This window comes from Athene noctua, chromosome 4 (genome assembly GCF_965140245.1).
Source record: "Athene noctua chromosome 4, bAthNoc1.hap1.1, whole genome shotgun sequence".
In the NCBI taxonomy this organism is placed as follows: Eukaryota; Metazoa; Chordata; class Aves; order Strigiformes; family Strigidae; genus Athene; species Athene noctua.
In genome coordinates, this window is record NC_134040.1 from 79,363,177 (window position 1) to 79,371,299 (window position 8,123).

The 8,123-nt window shown below is 48.8% G+C and overlaps 1 protein-coding gene across 1 annotated transcript in view; it reads right to left on the reverse strand.

The window, feature by feature from the left end:
* The window catches only part of IRF2 (interferon regulatory factor 2), a 49,040-nt gene extending 44,306 nt beyond the window's left edge, over nt 1-4,734 (reverse strand). The window contains exon 1 of the mRNA XM_074905810.1: nt 4,505-4,734. The gene's annotated coding sequence lies outside the window, so the exon portion shown is untranslated. The remainder of the gene's footprint in view (nt 1-4,504) is intronic.
* Between the last annotated feature and the right edge of the window lie 3,389 nt (nt 4,735-8,123).

The following is an 8,123-nucleotide window of genomic DNA, read 5'->3' on the forward strand; positions in this document are numbered from 1 at the left end:
TCCTAACCTGGCTTTTTCTTTCTTAGCCACTTCTGGGCACAGAGCTTATTTTTTTATAGGATTGTGTTGTATGATCTTTTCATGAGTAAAAAGTCAGTTCAAACTTTATCCTTCTCTATAGAAAATTAAGATTGCACTCCCTTCCATGTGCTTTACACTTACATTGGTCTGTACTCAATTTCATTTGCAAATTTACACCTGGACTTTCAATATGAGATCCTTCTGCAGTCTTTGCAGTTCAGCCTTCAGGATTTTCATGCTCCGAATGAGTTAATACAACCAGCAAACTTGTCACATCACCACCTATCACTTCCTCCATCCGCTGAACAGCACAGACCCTGGGCAGACTCAGGGGGGGACACAACTGACCATGACCATACAACCCGGAGCAATCTAATCCCACTTCGAAACCGGCCCTGCTTTAAGAAGGACTGTAGCAACCAGACCTCAACAACAGCTCAGCAATGCCTCTGAAGAACTCCAGAAGACTCGCAACACACAACTCCTCCTCAACAAAAGTCAAGCCTTGTCTTTGTCAATGTATCACATTTATACTCACGCTTGCTAATCCCATTCACTAATCCCTAGCAAACAAACAAGCAAGCAAACAAAAATGACCACCCTGGAGTTCTCCAGCCTCCCCAGAAACCTTGAAAAACTCACAGCTCATTTGTCACTTTCTGTTTATTCTTGGCACCAAGGCAGGTCTACACAAGTTACACACAACAGGCAACGTATCAGCAATTTCATATTTTAAACTCCTTCAAAACTCTTCAACAAGTATCACCTCCTGCCATCTACTTCACCCTTCTCCATGGTTCGTTCTGATACCCCCTCTTACGGACAGTTCAAACTGGGAGAAATCCTCGAACACGCTCACTCCTTAAAGTCTCCTGTAAAGCAATCTCCTTGAACTCTTCCTCAGTGAAGCAAGGCTCACAGAATGTGTTTCTCTTCTACTATGACTTTATCTTCCTTGGGCACTCCTTTTACGCATGGATCACTTATCAGCAGGCTTCCTGCTTTTGATGCATTTCAAAGAGGATTTACTAATTGTTTTCATGCCTTTAGCAACTTGTTCCATGACTCTTTTTGGCCTACCTTATTGTATTTAACACAGATTTTATGTTCTTTTCCACCTTTCCTATTTGGAGGCAAAGCTTTAGCTTTTGAAAGATGTCTTTTTACTTCCACTGAGATCCTTTATTTTGCTTGTCACCCTGCTCAGCTTTTTTGGTATTTCTGACAGATGCCATGCAATTGCTCTGAGCCTTTACTATAGTGTCGTTGAAGAATTACATGCCACCTGAAAGTATCTTACACTTTTGGCTGCCTCTCGCCACTTTATTCTTTTTTTTCCTTACTTCATGAAGATTTACTTTGGAAAATTAAACACTGCCACAACAACCCTTGGCTTTACTGCTTCTGAAGTAACACTGAGTCTAAGTACATTATGATCACTGTCATGTCATAGCTGGTTGGCATTTTTAACCTAAAATTCTGAACTTAATTCTTGCTGGCCAGGACCTGGTTGCTACCGAGCTATCCACTGTTGCTACCCATAGAGCACCCTTACAAGCTACACCTAGGAAGAAGGGGGTTTTGGCATCTAAAAAGTTAGTATCTGGGCAAATTTCATGTTGAGGCATGACATAATCCATGTGGGGGTAACTGAAGCCTCCCATTATCATTGTATTTCCTACTTCTGTAGCCTCTCTACTCTCCCCTAACATATGACAGTTGTCAACATCTTGGTTGGGCAGACAGTCATATAGCCCTCATCTCTGCTCTCTCCTCTTATGCAGACCTAAAACATCAATTCATGAGATCCTGTGTTACTTTCCAAAACAACTATTACCTCTTTAGCAAAAAGTATCCCACTTCATGCATGTGCAAGCCACTCTGTCCTCTCTATGCCATCTGTGGTCTGTTTCTATAACATCTGAGCTTCCACAAAGTTTCTCATACTCCAAGTATTTTATCACGGTGATGTTTTAAGACCATGAGCATAATGCTCCTCTTCAAGGGGATGTGTCACAGCAAATTTTACATTCTTCACGTTAGTTTTTTCTCACTGTTTGTTTTTCAAACTTATATTAATACATACATAGTATATATAAATAAGTATGTTTTCATTTAAGGCATACATAGCCTGGCTGCAAATTTATTTACATACAGCCCATTCTTCTAACGTACACTCTTGCTATTCCAAAAATATTACCATTTCCTCTTGAATCTTAGCTCCACTTTTCTGTATCATTTTCTCAACTGTGCATTAAGACTCTGCCTCTTTCTAATTTCACCTGGTCCTACATATCAAAGACCTTCATGCAATGGAGACTGGGGTCTTTAACTCCCTTTCCTAACAGTGTGTATGTTACTTCTCGTACCTCTTAGCTACTCAGCTGAGTAGTAGCCTGTGCAACGGCTACTACTTCCATGTAACATGGCCTGTGATGAACAGCTCTTCTCAAGAGACTGACTTTACAACTTCTGAAATCTGTCACTTTTGTAGTGAGAAAGTAACCGGGTGTCACCACAAAGATACGTGTCAAATATAATGACTGCTCTAACTACCTCTGCTAACCAGCTGGGACCCTCAGCCTCAGGATAACACCAGGGTCAGGAGACTGACACCCTGCTGTGCCTGTACCTAGCTGAAGAACTGCAGTCTGGCACACGACCACGATAAAGCAATACCACGTCAAAGAAGTTGGCACTCTCAGACCTTCCACCACTATTTGCCAGTGAAAAGGAACCACTGCACACGAGGGGCACACGAGGCAATTCCACTGCGGGATGTTACTAACAGGGACCAGAGAAGGACACCGATGTCTCCAAAGGGGCTGCTGGCATAGAAAGATTGCAATTCAGATGGAAACCATCTGCCTCACAGATCAGTTCTGCTACTTTTATGTCACTGTTTCTGTATTAGGCTGAATTTAAATGCTGCTGCTCCACTTGACTCTCTTTTTATGGTACTAATGCAGGCATTCTGTGAAGGTTATTATATGCAAACCCATTAAGACTTAAATAAAATAAGCAGAAACTTAAACATGTCGTATTTCATCTTCAGAAACTGAGGTTGTAGTTTACAACTGCTCCTACATTCAAGAGACTGCTGTCTTCAAGATCTTAGCATGGTAAGCTGGGCTATAAATTATAAACATACACTAACCAGGAGCAAAGTTCTGCACTCTGAAATTCCTTTATCTGAGCTCTGTGTCTAAGTAAATAAGCCTCAAACGCTCTGTTGTTAAGGTGCTCACACTAATCAAAAAGGGAATTAAAGACCCAAATATCTCTGGGAATCTGGGCTACGGGATCCAACTCTTGAAGCACTTGCAACTTTGACCCCAGACACTGCGAGACGCTTGGAATTTGACCCTCCGTGCTACACAAAAAAAACCCTGTTATAAATCTCCTCCGGGGGAAGACGTCCAGGGCTGGCCCCTCCACTCGCTAGCGCTCTGCAAACCGCCAACGCAGGGCTGCCTGTACCCACAAGAAAGGAGGCTATTCCTGAAAAAAACAGAACAGAGAGCGCGGTTCAAGGCTGTTCAAATGATGGACTTGCTAACGCTGGATTCATTAAGACCATATAGTAGAGGGGGAAAAAAAACAAAACAAAACCAAAAACACACAAACAAAAAACCCCCAAAACCAGAAAGGTTTGCTTCGAAGAGGTGTGTTTACTTTAAGATCCAGATACAGAGGCGGAAAGGCCTGCTGCACAGGAGCGAGGAAACACCACCGCCCATCAGCGGCCCTTCACAGGACTTCCTCCTTCCGCTGCTCCCGCAGAACACACCCGCGGCGGCCCGGCCGCCCCTCCGGCCCCGCTCCATCTTGTCGCGCCTCCCTCCGCCCCGCGCGGCTGCCGTTCCCTCACAGCGGCAGGACCCACCCCCGGCACCACAGCCGCCATCGCGGGGGGAGACAACCCGCCGGAGACGGGGAGAGGCGGGAAGGCCCCGCCCCGCCGCTTGTGTAACGGACCGCCCCGCGCGGCCCCTGGCACCCGCGGGGGCAGCGCCCCCCCCCCCTTCACAGCGCGACCCCCGCCCGCAGCCCCTCCGCCCGCTCCCGCTGCCCCCTCTCTCCTTACCGGGGCTACCGGCAGCCTCCAGGCCCGCAACAAGTGCGGGGCCCCCCGGCCCGGCCCGCGCCGCGCCCTGGCCCTCCAGATCCAACGCCCCCGCCTTTGTCTGCCCGTCGGAGCTCCCCACCCCCCCCGCTCCGACCCGCTTCATCCCCGCCGCAACCCGACACTGTGTCCCCCCGTCCCCCGGCCCTCCGCCCCTTCCCAAATGCAACGGCGGAACCGGATTCGGCCCCGGCCGCTGCAGCCCGACCTTTTGTTTTTAAACCGATGCGCATCGCCCTGGGAGCCCCGCCGCCCCGCACGCGAAAACAGCGGCAATGCGGGAAAAAAAACCCAATTGAAATAGAGAAAAATAAAAATTAAAAAAAAAAAAAAAAAAAAAAGGGAAAAAAAATTTACCTTGCCGGCCCGTTTTCGCGGCCCTTATATAATTCCTCAAGGTTACCGCCGTTGCCAGGGGACGCGAAATGGAAATGAAAACAGGCGCTGAATAATCGCGGGAGCAAAACTAAAAGTTAACTGCCTCCGCTCGGGCGGAGAAAGGTCCAGATCGAAAGCAAAACAAGGAGAGGAAGCGGCGAGGCCGCCGGCGCTTGGAAATCCCCCCGCCTCTCCGCCGGGCCGGGCCGGCCGCGCAGGCGGCGGGGGCAGGGCTGCGGCGGCGGGCGCGGAAGCGCGTTGCGCCCGTCATCGCCGCGGCACGGCGCGGCGCGGCAGGGAACGGCGGGGCACGGCACGGCACGGCACGGCACGGCGGACCCCCGCCCGGCCCCGGCAGCCGGTTGTCCCCATTAGCCCCTTCCTCCCCGTACCCCCGCATCCCGCTCATCCCGGGGGACCGGTCGATGGTTTCTGTGGTGGGTGGTTTTGGTGCTAAAGGTTCTCACGGGTGCTGCTAGAGGACCACCGTCTCCCGCAGCATCTTTAAACAGTTTTCTTTCGAGGTCTGACGTGCACGTAGAAATCTGACATTTTATTCATAGCTTGGCTCGCGGCTGAGATCGCTCCCACGCCCAGCCCTAAGCGAGGCGCGGCGTGGGGTGCCAGCCCCACGCAGGCTGGCCCGAGGGCGGGAGCCGCCAGCCCCGGGAAGCTCCGGGCAGCAAGGAGCGAGGGGGGCACTGCCCCGGGATGCACAAGCCCACGGCTCACAGCAGGCTCTCCCGGAGACCCTGGGGGAATCCCTGCAACTCAGCTCCACCAGCACCGGCCGCATCACTCCCTGCGTCTCTATCCCCCGCCCCGCTGAGGTGGGAGTTGTGGTTTCGGTCTGGTACACAGCGTGCTGGGACTGTCATTGCCTTTCACAAAGGGCTATGTCCCAGTCCTACAACGAGGACAAATTTCAGACCACATCCTTCGAGTCTCAAGCAGCTGGGTTACTTCAAGAGAGAGCCCTTGGATTTCAGCAGGCTTTGCAAACTGCCGTTGGTCATGGAGTCTATGTAGAGACCAAGGGTATTATTCTGCAAAATTTAGATAATCCCGATGCAAACTACAGCATATAAAATTGACTGAGGAAAGGTTGCAATACGTCATTCCTAGCCCTACCCATAGATGATGAAGGAAAGGCCCCAAGCACCGTGGGACTGGGGGGAATATGAAATGTAGTAATTACAAAAGGTTGCTTATGAAGAGGGAGAGATCTGCACATTTTTCTCCCATGCATGCATATCTATATGTATGCTTTATGTATGTACATACGTACATACATTCAGGTAAGGAAGCGGTATAGCTACCTGTGCAGATACATGATGCACAGCCATCAGCGGTGGGAGGAATGTCACGACACGAGGGGTTGTGCAGTGCGGAGCACAGGGAGAGGGTTAAGGAGCAGTCTGCTGCTCCGTGGATCGTACGTGGAGAGGGAGCTGTTCCCCAGGTCCTGGGTGCAGCGAGGACCCTCTGCTTGTGGCAGCCCTGGACATGCAGAAGACACTGAGCTAGTGACAGGGTGGGGAGTCCGCCCTCCTGTTTTGGAAAGTACTCTCCTTGCACGGAGGAGAACATAATCACAGAATATTTTAGGTTGTAAGGGACCCATGGATGTCAGGAACCTACCACCTCTCAAAAACCACTGAGGCCTAGCAGGTGGCTGTGGTCCATGTGTGCACTAGTGAATTAGGAAAGGGCAAGGGAGAGGTTTTGGAAGCAAGATGTAGGGTGCCAGGCAGGATGGTAAATTGAGCATCTCCTCCAAAACTTCTCCAGGAACGCTCACAGCAGGGTGGAGAGGTCCACACTGATGGGGAGGGACACAGGTCTCCAGAGCAGCTGCGCAGGAGCAGCAAGGAAGGGTCATAGTCACATGGAAGATACTCCCAGATACTTCCAGAAGAGAAGAGACCAGAGGGACTGATTTCCATGAGGCCACAGTGGAATGAGAATGAGGGACCTGAGAGGCCTGGCTTTGAAATGGCATGTTGACTGAACAGATGTGTGGGGAGAGGAGATAATCAGCAGGACACGGTGGTAACAGGACACAGCTTGTATAGGAGGGTCAGACTAGGCTGTGGCTGGAGGGAAAGGGGCTATACACTCTATGCCAAAAGAAGGAGTCAAATCAGCCAACTCCAGCTACTAAAGCTCAATTTTTATACACTTGAAGTCTAATTAAGAAAATGTATTAAGTTGGTATTAATAACTCTCTGACCAGGATGGAGGTGGTTACTATGCCAGGTGTGATTAGAGAGCAGTAAAGTGATTGAAAGCGAGAAATTTCTAACCAACTTGTTTCCACTCAGAAATAAGATCTTGCAGTCATAGTAACTCTATGGAAGGATCAGTTCAGTGCTCGGAAACTGTCACAAAGCTGGTGGGATGCATCAGGACAGAGCGCAGTGGAGAGCACAGGGAGGGCTGCAGCGTGTCTGCCTCCAGTGGCTCTGGCCCATGTGTAACAGAAATGGCACAGACCCAGAGAAGAGCAACAAAGATAACTAAAGATACGGAGTGACCTCGATGTTAGAATGATTCAAGGATTCGAGTGACCAGGATTATTTAGGATGGAGAAGTGATAACCAACAGAAAACAGTCAGACGAGAGAGAATACACAGTATGAGTAGAGAAGAGTAGGGGTTAATTATTTGCTTTCTTTTCTAATATAAGAACTAGAGAGCATCAAGTGAAACTAGCAGGTGGCATATTTAAAGCCAGCAGAAGGAGGTGGATCCTCACACAGCAGGTAATTAAACAGTGGAACATCCTGCTTTGAGGTGCCATAAGTTCACAGAGGATCCAAAAAAAGCACCCACACATATTCACGGAAGAAAAAAAATGCTACAAGGTACTATTAAATGCAAAGATACCCACTCTGCCTCAAGCAGCCCCCTAAGCCACGAATTTTTAGGGGCTAGAAGCTGTTTGGAAGATGCCCTTGTCCAAAGCCTTGAAAAAGGCCAGACAGGGAACGCCTGCAAATGGCTCAGGACAGGAGAGGTGCCTGGTGCTGCTCCAACACCTCTCTCCGAGCAAAGGGAAGAGTGGCTGGGGCTGGCTTTTGCAATGCTCAGTGGCCGTTGTTGTTTCTAGTATGTGCTTTTAATTTGTTTGCAGAATGAGCCAGCTGTGAAAAAGACTGTAGTTTATGTATCAGCAGATATTGTGGGGAAAAAATGCTTACCGTCATATTAATAATTTAGCATTACACTTGGAGGACTGTTTATTCACAAAGTGGCAATGCTGTGAATGACACTAATTGGTTTTGGTCAAATAAAACACATTTGGCTTCCTTGAGAAACACTAGCCAAACCATTGAGCAGAATTTGTAGCTCGATCTTGCCATTTCTTCCCACAACCTTCAGCTGATCTCAATAGGGCACATTCAAGGATCTCGATGCAGCACATTCAAGGCACTAACAAAAACATTTCCCTCCTCTTCTAGCATCACAAGTTCACAGGATATACTAGAAGTTAAATCTTCTGTTGTAATACTTTTTTTGATGTTGAAAGGTAATGGGAATGGGCAGCTTTTGTTTTCTAAATTTAACTTTCAGCAGTGACTCATTCCCTCCAAAAA